This window comes from Pteropus vampyrus, unplaced genomic scaffold (assembly GCF_000151845.1).
Source record: "Pteropus vampyrus isolate Shadow unplaced genomic scaffold, Pvam_2.0 Scaffold103, whole genome shotgun sequence".
Classification (NCBI taxonomy): domain Eukaryota; kingdom Metazoa; phylum Chordata; class Mammalia; order Chiroptera; family Pteropodidae; genus Pteropus; species Pteropus vampyrus.
In genome coordinates this window covers 398,741-410,347 of record NW_011888884.1, presented here as the reverse complement: position 1 = coordinate 410,347, position 11,607 = coordinate 398,741, and the positions used below count along the sequence as shown (strand labels likewise).

General features: G+C 37.6%; 1 protein-coding gene and 1 pseudogene across 5 annotated transcripts in view; one reads left to right on the top strand and one right to left on the bottom strand.

The window, feature by feature from the left end:
- LPAR1 (lysophosphatidic acid receptor 1) overlaps positions 1-11,607 on the bottom strand; it is a 130,211-nt gene that overhangs the window by 16,180 nt on the left and 102,424 nt on the right. The window lies entirely within an intron of this gene.
- LOC111742907 lies at positions 11,189-11,307 on the top strand (annotated as a pseudogene).

The following is an 11,607-nucleotide window of genomic DNA, read 5'->3' as shown; positions in this document are numbered from 1 at the left end:
TACTAGTTGATTGACATTGGACAAGTTATTCAATTTTGTTGAGCCTCAATCTTCTTTTCTGTTAAATGGGGATATAATCTATTTTTAGCACTATCGTGAGGACTGAATGAGACACCGTAGGTAGAATATAAAGCATAGGGTCACCTCATAGGCTCCCTTCATTTTTGCCTCTGTCCTCTTCCTTCAGGAAAAACCCAAGGAATAAATCTAAAAAAAAAAAAAAAAGTAAAAATTGGAGTGAACTGTTATTGGTTCTCCCAACAGAGAAAAGGCCAAACTGGGATGCTGTATTTCTTTTAGCACTATCATGAGGACTGAATGAGACACCGTAGGTAGAATATAAAGCATAGGGTCACCTCATAGGCTCCCTTCATTTTTGCCTCTGTCCTCTTTCTTCAGGAAAAACCCAAGGAATAAATCTAAAAAAAAAAAAAAAGTAAATATTTGGAGGGAACTGTTATTGGTTCTCCCAACAGAGAGATGGCAAACTGGGATGCTGTATTTCTTGCTATGGCCCTAGCCTCAGAGTGCCCACCAGGCCAGGCCATCCTTCAGTGTGAGAAACTTCTGAAGGTATCCGCCAGCATTTCTTGACGACCTCTCCAATTTCAGGGTCAATCTCCTTTCTGCTTTGAGTAAAAAATAAGTGTTTTCTTTTAGTTTCTTACTTTTAGACCCTATCTCATCTTTAAAAAGATTTGAGGTAACAGAGAAATTAATAAAAGTTTAAATAATCCTTGATTTTACTATGCTGCAGGCGGCGGGGAAATGCTTTTTAAAGAGTGACGGGCTGCTTCAGCCTGCTCCATGCTGCTCTGGCATTCTGAAAACGGATGAAAGTGTTCTGGCTTTGGAGAGCCCGGACACAGCGGAGTGGTGATGCTGTACTCCGAGCATGCTCAGAGCTGTGGTACCGGAGCAGCTGCCCACAGCCCAGGCAGAGCCCGTGGAGTTTCTGGGCAGCTGGCTACAAGTTTCTCTAGCACAGATGCTGGGGCCTGGCCACTTGGCAGGGTGTGCCCCACAGTCAAGAAAGGCAGGACTGAGTCGCCCAGGCCAGGACCAGAGGCAGAGACCAGATCTCCAGAGCTGAGAAACTGGATGAGACTGACTTGTTTTTAATGACAGGGACTGAGCCAGCTCAGATGTCTGAGGACAACAGATAAGGCGGCCAGGAAACTTCTTCAGGGAATGGACACAGGCTGTGCATTTCTGCATTTCACAGGTTACAGCTTAGGAACGGACGGTGGGGACTTATGAGGTAGCGTAAGCACCGAGTTGGGGTGATCGAGAGGGGGTGATAGGCACTGGATGCATTCCAGCCACCTCTGTGGGATTGAGCCCGGGCCCCACCCTCCTGAAAACGGGCTGCTGGGAAAGAGCCAGTGCTGAGAAAATTCCATCACAGCCTAGTTTTGGCTAAAGAGGAAAACACACACACACACACACACACACACACACGCACACACACACAAAACAAAAAAAATAATTTTCCTAAGAAACAGAGTAGCAACAATACAGAACCAAACAAAGTCAAGAGGGGCTTCAAGTTTTCTTTGTAAGGAATGGGAAGGGAATCAGGATCGTCCTGGACATTTCTCTTGCTTCTCTTGCCACATTTACGTAACCGCCCGTTTCGTACAGAGTTCTTAATCAAAGGTCTTAATCAGATCAAGCTTACAGACAGAAAACAATTTGTTAAGGAAGATACAAGCTGTGTTGATTCATTTGCCTACCTTCAGCTAGCTCCAAGCAGAATGTCTGCTTCCAGTTTAGAGTAGAGAGAGAAATGGACTTTCTCGATTTAATCCAGGGATATGATGTGAATGAAGAGTTTCAAGTCTAATTTGTAATTTAGTCTTAATACTACTTAATATTTTAAACTCTGCTGATACTTTCTAGGGCTCTCATTTTTCAAAAATACTACAAATAGCTTCCTTTTAGTAAACTTTTATTTTTCAGACATGTGCTATTTCTTCCAGTCTTTTGTGGTCTTTTTATTTTAACTATGTTCAGTTGTAAGGTACAATTATATCTTTTAAATGCGTTTTTACATTATATCTTTTATAATGCCTAGTTGAATTTATCAGGGGCAACCCACACTTGAAACATTTACAAGGCATCTCAGAATGTGAAATTTAGTTCTTTAGTCTAATTACCAAGTGACAACTAATTTTGTAGTTTGTTCTTAAGTATTCGATTTTTTTATTCCCCATTGTTTTCCATGGTCCAATTTGGAAAGTAATCTATACTTAAGTAGGTAAAAGGAAAAAAAAAGGTGAAGAATCACCAAGAATAGTATAATAACATGGATAGTATAAGATGGAACAGTACGCAACTGAAAACTTCCAATAAGATGCAACTATTATTATTATAATAGTATAACAACAGTGAGGTTGCTAGATGGAAGACTTCTGAAAAATCAAGTAATGCATGAACGTTTAACAAATACACAATATACTTAAGCATAGCTTAAAAGTTGGGGGTGAGGATCAGTAACATATATGAATATGTTTAGGTAGGAAATTTGTTTTTCCGCATCCTGCCTTCCCATCTCCCAATCCTCTTAGCATATGGACAAAGCTCCTATCGATCAAAACAGAGGACCTAGAGAGTATTATACTAAGTGAAGTAGGTCAGACAGTGAAAGACAAATACTGTATGATTTAACTCATATGTGGAATCTAAAGAAACCAAAACGAAACAGAAACAGACCCATAGAAATAGAACATAATCCGATGGTTGCCAATCGGGAGGGAGGTGGGGGCACAGAAATAATAAAAATAAGATAAAATAAATAATGAAGGAAATGGGTACAGAAAGGGAATAATGTGTGTCCTTTGAAATAGATAATTGGTTAAAAAAAGTACTGTGGTCAGAAGCAGAAGCAAGGTAGACGACAGGCATCACTGTAGCTCTTTCAGCTTTAATTCATATGAGTCAATTATAATAATGAATGTATTTAATAAAAACTACAACATGCTTTGGTGCTTAAAAAAACTATAAACAGATCATACAGGGAGAAACCTGTGCATGTGTGCCATTGGTTTATCTGATAACGGAATATCACATAGCTTTTTTTTTTTTTTTTTTTTGCACCTGTGTTCTTCAAATAAGAACATCCCCACCACGCTTTCTCTGAGGATAAGAAGACACAAGGTGGAACAAAAAAAGAATACTGGAGAATGAATTCTAGAAAGATGGGGAGAACACTGAGGGCAAGCAGAAAGAAAAGGAACTGGGTATGGACTAAAAGGAGCTCTTCGATGTTTTGTTTTTTAACTAAGAGGACATCCACACTATTCTTGTCAATGATATCGTCTCTACACTACTGATGTTGAATTTTCGTCACTTTGGGATTATTTCATAGGGGTGACATAAAATTCTCAATCATGGCATTTTTGGAAGAAGAAAACATTTCATGAGGAAAGACAGGATTCAAGAAATCCTACTTAGACTCATAGTTTTAGGCAAGTCCTATTCTCACTGGCCTTCGAATATATATTTCAGAAGTTGAAAAGTCTGGGGGTTCTTAATCATTTCTGTGACTTTTACCCCTCTGAAAGTCCAATGAAAACCATAGCTCTATCCTCAGAGGAGAAAAAATGTCCTAAAACAACATTTTGCTTACAATTCTAGGCAATCTACACCAAAATTTCTGGACCAAATTCTTTTTTTCCAGTTCTACTAGTGCTTTCAGGAATTAAAAAAGAAAAATAGTCTGTTTGACTTTGCCTAGTAGCTTCAGAATTGCAGAACTATGATATTGGAGAATTAATGCCATTTGGCACTTCTATTGGTTGTATTCGTTTCAGGTATACAATATAGTGATTCAACATTTTTATAGCTTACAATGTGATCATCCCACTAATTCTAGTGATCATCTGTCACTGTGCAAATGTTTCACAATGCTATTTACTATATTCCTCTTTCTTTTTCCACCCATCCCCCACCCGCCTCTCAACGGGTAATCATCCCTTTGGTCACTGTTTCTATGAGTCTGTTTTTGTTTTGTTTTTAGATTCCACATATAAGTGAAACCATATGGTTAAAAAAACAACTCATCAATATGCTGCTTACAAGAGAGTCACTTCAGATCAACAGACACACACAGACTGAAAGTGAAGGGATAAAGGAAGATCTGCCATGAAAATAGGGATAAAAAGAAAGCTGGGGTAGCAATGCTCTGATATCGGACAAAACGGACTTCAAAACAAAGAACGTAAAAAGAGACGAAGAAGTATATGACATAATTTTAAAGGCCAATCCAAGAGGAGGATATAACAATTGTAAATATCTACACATCCAACGTAGGACCACCTAAAGATGTAAAACAAACGTTAATGAACATAAAGGCAGAAATTAACAGTATACTATACTAGTTGGGGACTTTACTACACTACGTATTTCAATGGATAGATCATCCAGACAGAAAATTAATAAGGAAATAACAGCCTTGAATGCCACCTTCGACCAGTTTGGCTTGATGGACATTTACAGATATTTCATCCCCAAACTGCAGGTTACACTTTTTCTCATGTGCACATGAAACATTTTCCAGGACAGATCACAAAGAAGGCCATGAAACAAGCCTCAATAAATTCAAGATTGAAAATATATCAAGCATGTTTTCTGACCACAATAAAATGAAACTAGAAATCAATTACGGGGGAAAAATGGAAAAATACAAACATGTGGAGATTAAACAACATGCTTCTAAACAGCCAATGGATCAAAGAGGAAATCAAATAGGAAACCAAAAACTACCTTGAGACAAATTAAAATAAAAATGCAAATCAACCTAGTTTAGGATTTCTCAACCTGGGCACTAAGACATTTTAGACAGGATGATGTTTTCTTGTGGTGGGAGGTTGGGGGAGGGAGGGATGGTATTTCCATCCTAGATGTTTAACAGCATCCCTGCCCTTTACCCACCAGATCCCAGTAGTACACCTAATCATGAAAATCAAAAATGTCTCCAGACACTGCCAAATGTCCTCGGGGGTTTGGGGCAAGGGGAATTAGTGGTCTAGATAATGCTTTTATATAGAAAGGAAAATGACATGAACAGCAACATCCTTAAAAATAACCTAGGTATTTGTATTAGTTTTCTAGTGCTGCCAAAATAGACTGTCACAAATTTAGTGGCTCAAAATATAACAAATTTATTATAATTCTGGGGGTCAGATGAGTTGGCAAAGCTGGATTTCATTCTGGATACTCGAGGGGAGAACCCGTTTCCATGACTTTTCCAACTTTTAGAGGACATCTGTGTTCCTTGACCCATGGATCCTTCCTCCACCTCCAAAACCAACAATCCAGCAAAATCTCCCCATCTCAAGGTCCTCAACTTATCATATTTGCAAAGTCTCTATTGCCATGTGAGGTGATATATTCACAGGTTCCAGGGAGAAGGAAATGGATTTCCTTGGTGGGCCATTTTCTCACTACTCCAGTATTAAAATGAAAATTTAAAGCAACAAATAATTCACACCTAAAATGATTTAAGATAGACCCCCCCCACCCAAGCCCTAGAAAATTGTGATTTTATTCTATGCTGCAAGTATTTTCCGAGAACATTTTATAGCATTTCCATTCACACATAAATTAATCTAAAGCAGAATCAAGTTCTTCGACTTTTAAAGTTATAGTTTTCATGACTCACCCCATGCCTCCCCGACCCTGTTGAGATCACTAGTATAAACTTACATTTTTAACACCCAACAAATGAGGAAATTCGTTCACTTCTTAATCTTTGGATTTTTCTTAGAATATGAGAATTTCATTTGTAAATGTTTCCAGTTATTGTCATAGTTCTTTTGGGTTGCTGTAACAAAATGTCACAGAATGGGTGGCTTATAAACAACAATTTATGTCTCATGACTCTAGAGACTGGAAGTCCAAGATCAGGGTGCCAGTATGATAAGGTTTTAGTGAAGGACATCTTCTGGGGTGCAGATTGACAACTTCTGGTTGTATCTTCTCATGGCAGAAGGAGCTAGGGAACTCTAGTCTCTTTTATAAGGATACTAATCCATTCATGAGGGCTTCATCTTCATGACCTAAGTACCTCTCCCAAGGTCACACCTCCTAATACCATCACCTTAGAGGTTAGGTTTTAACATATGAATCTGGGTGGAACACATTCAGACTACAGTGGTTCTATTTACAACTTCTTTACTTTTCTTTTACTCCTTTAATTTTTTGTTGTTGTTGTTGTTATTTCCCTTAAAAATGAAAGGAAAATTTGGTTATTTGAACCCTCATCCAAAATCTTCACCAGTAACTACTCTGTACTTTTTTTTTTAGATTTCTGTTCATGTGTGCCAAGGACTGGGGCATCTTCGGTTACAGAACAATTAGTGACAAGTTAATTAAACCCAATTATCATTCAAAAAAAAATTTTAAAGTCTTTTCTTCAGTCTGTTCCTATAAACTGCTCTTTAGAGTAAAAGCCTACATCTACTCAACTGTATCTGAAAGAGATGATGAGTAAATAAAGCCAGATGGTATTTACACTTAAGTTTCCTTCCCTTTTTGAGTTTGATGTACAAGATTTGATTGTCTTTAAAAGCCCATTCCCCAGTCTTGGGAAGTTAAGCTTGGTGAGGTTGACAAGAGGCAATTAGGAGGAAGGTAAAGAGAGAAGTAGTGGCCTAAGGATAGAGTATTTCTTGACTCACTTTCCCACAAGAGAGGCAAACCAAATCTGAGGCTTTAATTTAACTCTTCTTCTGCATTCTCAAGGACAGGACTTCCATTCATAGAAGCCTATGGTGACAGCATGATTATAAAGGTGGAGGAAGGAAGGGGGAAGAGAGAGAAGGTAGATTGTGTTCTGGTTTTGTTCACAGGGAATATGATAAGTAGAAACATGAATAGAGTACTTTCTACTAAAAAAAAAAAAAAAGCCACTGACCAAATTCATTTTTTCTATTATGGGTAGTCTTAAGGGTTTTCACTCTCCCCTTCTAAAAGCTCCTGAACAAGACTTCTGGTCCATATAAGATAGTATATAGACTGCTTTCTCCCTGATCCTCCCAGCTAAGGACAAATACAAACCCTAGAAAAGATACAAGAGGAAACCAAAGAGAACTCTGAAATGCAGAAAGAGGAAGGTGAACTGGCTAGAAACCCCAGGACTGACCGGTCCTGCGATCCACAACCTAACAGAAGAAGGCAGCTAAGCCCAGATTTTTCCAGACTCCAAAGCTTGCAATAGAAGGTAGCTTAGGTAGGCTCACTCTCTTCGCAGATCACATGGGAGTCCCACCAACACACCAAGCTAGCCAGCTGCACTGGCAAGGGGGATGGATGGGAACGCCACTGACAGTAAGTGGCCAGGGAAATCATTCTCCTTACTCATCGGGCCTAAGACTCCCTTCCTACAATGAGAGGTAATAGGAAGCTGGCAGCACCAACAAAGGGGATCCTGACACACTCAAAAATGGCCTCATCTGGGAAGTGTTCTCCTTCTCTGCAGTCTGGTGGAAGCGGGAGGAAATGAGGATCATAGCACGAGTGCCAGAAAGCCTACCTGGCCTCACTGGCCAATGAATTCCTGCCCCTATCCTCACCTGAGGCACTAGAGAGCTATACCAAGGAAACTCATCCACCCTCTCAGGCAGCACTAGCAGGGACCAGTGGGATCCCTAGTAGCACCAGATAAACCAAGCAGACCAAAATAACACTACAAAGTCTCTGAAAATGTGTTATTGGAAGCACAGCCTACAAAATTAGGACAGAATTGGTGTGCTAAATCTAAGTGAGACAACTACCTGCTAAAAGAAAACATTTAAATAAGACCCCAAGTCTCCTAATACAATGGCCAAAATGTCTAGGATACAATGAAAATCGCCCATTATATCAAAAACTGGACAATTACTATTTGATTGAGTAAAAAGAATGAACTGATGCTAACACTAAGGTGGATCGTGTTAGAATTATTTACGACGATTTTAAAGCAACCACCATAAAAATACTTTAACATACAATTGCAAATTCTTTAGAACAAATGAAAAACGGAAACATAGCAGCAAAGAAGTAGAAGTTATAAAAAAATAACCAAATGAAAATTATAAAAATATGCAACAACAAAAAGAAACAGTGAGTTCAATATCAATAGGACAGATACCAATGAGCTTGAAGATAAATCAATAGAATCTACTCATTCTGAACAACAGAGAGAAATAGACTAAAAAAAAAAAAAAAAAAAAAAAACCAGAGCATCAGGGACAGTGAGACAGTAACAAAAGGACCAACATTCATAACATGTCATCAGAGTACCAGAATAAGAACAAAGAGAGTGAGTTTAGAAAAATGTTAGAAGAAACAATTGTTTAAAATTCCCAAATCTGGCAAAATATATATATATATATAAACCTACAGATTCAAGAAACTGTATAACTCAAAAAGGATAAACCCAAAGAAATCCACACCAAGATATTTCATAATTAAGTTTTGAGAACTGAAGCGAAAAAGACGAAAAATCTTGACAACATCCAGAAAGAAGTGACTCATTACCAATAAGAGACATTCAAATAAAAGCAAATTTCCCATCCAAAACCATAGAGGCCAGAAGAAAGTGGCACATTTTCCAAGTGCTGAAAAAAAAGGGGCTGTCATCTTTGGATTCCATATCCAGCAAAACTATCATCCAGGAATTAAGGGAAAATAAAGACATCCTCAGATGTAGGAAAACTAACAGAATTTGTTAGCAGAGTTACCTTTAAAAGCTTTCAAACAGAAAGGAAATTATAAAAGAAGGAATCTTGGAGCATCAGAAAAGGAAGAACAACAAAAGAAACAGAAATATGGCTACTAACAATAGATGATCCTTCTCATGACTTTTACAGAACACATTAGATGATTGAAACAAACACCATTACACCTCCCGATAGTCAAGACAATGATATTTAAAAGTGGGGAAAGTAAAGAGACCTAAATGGAAGTAAGGCTTCCACACTTCAAAGTGGTAAAATGTTGATATCAATGGAGTATAATAAATCACAAAGGTGTACTGTAATATACAGAGCAACCAATGAGAAAACTATACAAAGAGATATACTCAAAAACACTGTAAATAAATCAAGATGCAATCCTGAAAGCCTCAAATATTTTCTTGGGAATTCTGCATATTAGATGGCTAAATGTACAGAAAAGCATAAATTAATTTAGGGAAAAGTACTAGACTAGGAGCGACCTTACTCTGGGATAAATCTAAACTAGAGCGTGATCTGACAGTAACTGGGACTGTAGATCACCAAAACTTACTAGGCCTCAGTTTTCACATCTTTAAAACATAAGTGGCTGTAACACAACCTGGTCCATTTACGGTGCTTAAATTTGATTATTCTAGAAATTATTATGGATCTCCATTCTTCTTACCTGTCCTATGTTATTCCTTATAATTCAAATGTCTCTAAAAGTGCTCTGAAAACTATTCAAAGAATATTTGAGATTTCTGACTTATATCAGTTCAGTTGTTCTAAAATTTTCATACCAAAAAAAGACTTATCCTACACACACACACACACACACATATACACACACACCTTTTCTGGTCTCATAAAAGCTAAAATGGGTTCATAAGAAAATTATACTACGCTAGATGAAGGCTAAGCTCTTGTCCAATGCAATTAATTCAGCTTCCAATCAATTGCTCCTTGTTTATTTGTTCTTGGAAAGTAACTAATTGATGTGTTTTTCTTATTTTCATTTTTCTTTTAAGCATATTTTAAGAATATTTTCCACTTAAAGTAGAAATTAAAGTATTATTAATTTTAAATATTTAGAAATATTTAATAAGCTGTTTTATTTTTATTTTAAACTATTTCAAGATATTACTTTAAACAATTTTACAATGATTTATTAACTTAATAAAATATTGATAAACTATTTAGATGACTATTTTTATCATCAAAATACCTTAACTATGGTAATTTACTTTTAATTATTAAAGTCTTAAAATAGGAAATACCTATGTAAATCAATGTCTTATCACATAATACCTTTGAAAGAAATCCAAAGGGAACTATAAAGTAGAATACAACCTAAGTGGCTACATATATTTTAGTAAACACATTGAATAGAACATTCTAGCCTTTCAGAGAGAGACTCATTAGGTAATGGGGTTAGCTGGACACTGAAAAAATGCCTTTTCCTCTGTGGACCAGAAACTCTGCTGCATGGTACAACTTCTCAGAAAGCCTTGTAAATTCAGAGATAGCTCCTCAGGGTGCTGGGAAACCTAGGGTGCTGGGAAGAACCTTGTTGAAGGAAAGGGCAGGTGGGCCCAGTGTCCCTTCAGGAGAGTGGGAGTGCTCCATGCACGAAAAAGTTCAATGGGACTTTTGGTTTGCATTTTAGAAGGGACAGGAGAACTACAGAGCAGACACCAGCGTGGTAAAGATTTGTACCTTCCCTGTATTCCTATTACCTTTTGTTTCTCAGGTGGATTGAAATTAAACCCTTGATAATATACAAAAGGTCTAGGTTCTTGTTTAAGGGATAGTGAGAGAGCAGAAAAGGCTGGGGAGACACTATCATGGTCTAGAGAAAAGCCGGAGTGAGACAGAAGTGGACAGATAGATGAGGAGCAGACTGGGTCAGTGAGGGTTGTGGATGAAAAAAGCAAAGCACAAAAGCAATGCAGAAACAAAACTGTTAAATCACAGCTTTTAAATTCTGAATAATAGAAAATGGAAAGAAAAACATGTCTTTCCACACACATGCTACTTCTGACCACCCATAAGGCGAGGCCCCTTCTCCATGACCTCTCCCACGTGAAGGTGACCAGAACATGCCACAAAACCTTGGAACTTGGAAACCCGATCACTGCCAAGAATCTCCCTCCCTCAAAGGCAATTCTGACTTCCTTATAGATGCAAATGTCTAATCTCAGAACCAGAGATAAAATATAAAAATTTGAAAAATGAAAACTCTTATCTTTTAATGACGGTTTCCAAAAAAAAAAAAAAAAAAAGAATGGAGGTCAAAGATGCTTTTCTGAATGCACAGTTCTCATTTAACTGTTTTTACTTCTAAAAGCAAAGAAAGAAGATGAAATATGAAAGAAGACGAAAGATTGAATGAGCTTCTTTTACACAAAACCCAATTTCAGACATTCAGCATTCTGAGAGCACTGAAATTTTTCTAATGGAGCTAGTGTTTAAATATTCAGGCTTTTGTCTACGGCCATGCCACCCTGAACAAGCCCGATCCCATCTGATCTCAGAAGCTCAGCAGGGTCGGGCCTGGTTAGTTCTTGGATGGGAGACCACCTACGAAGACTAGGTGCTGCAGGCGTAAACAATAAAAAAAAAAAAGAGACTGTAAACTGACAAGGTCCTTGCAATCTGTGAGGTCGACCAAGGGTTGCCTCACCTAAAAAAATAAAAATAAATCAAAAATAAAAAATAAAATAAATATTCAGGCTTTTATCAACGACAGAAACTGAGTCTAAATCTGAATCAACTATTAAAATATAAGGCACATGTCTCTTGCTGAAGACAATATGTCAACATTAGTTTTTTCATTATTCAGAAGCTGTTCAGAGAAACAGGCTAGAGCATCCACTCTAAATGTTACCAGGACACTCTGTCCTTC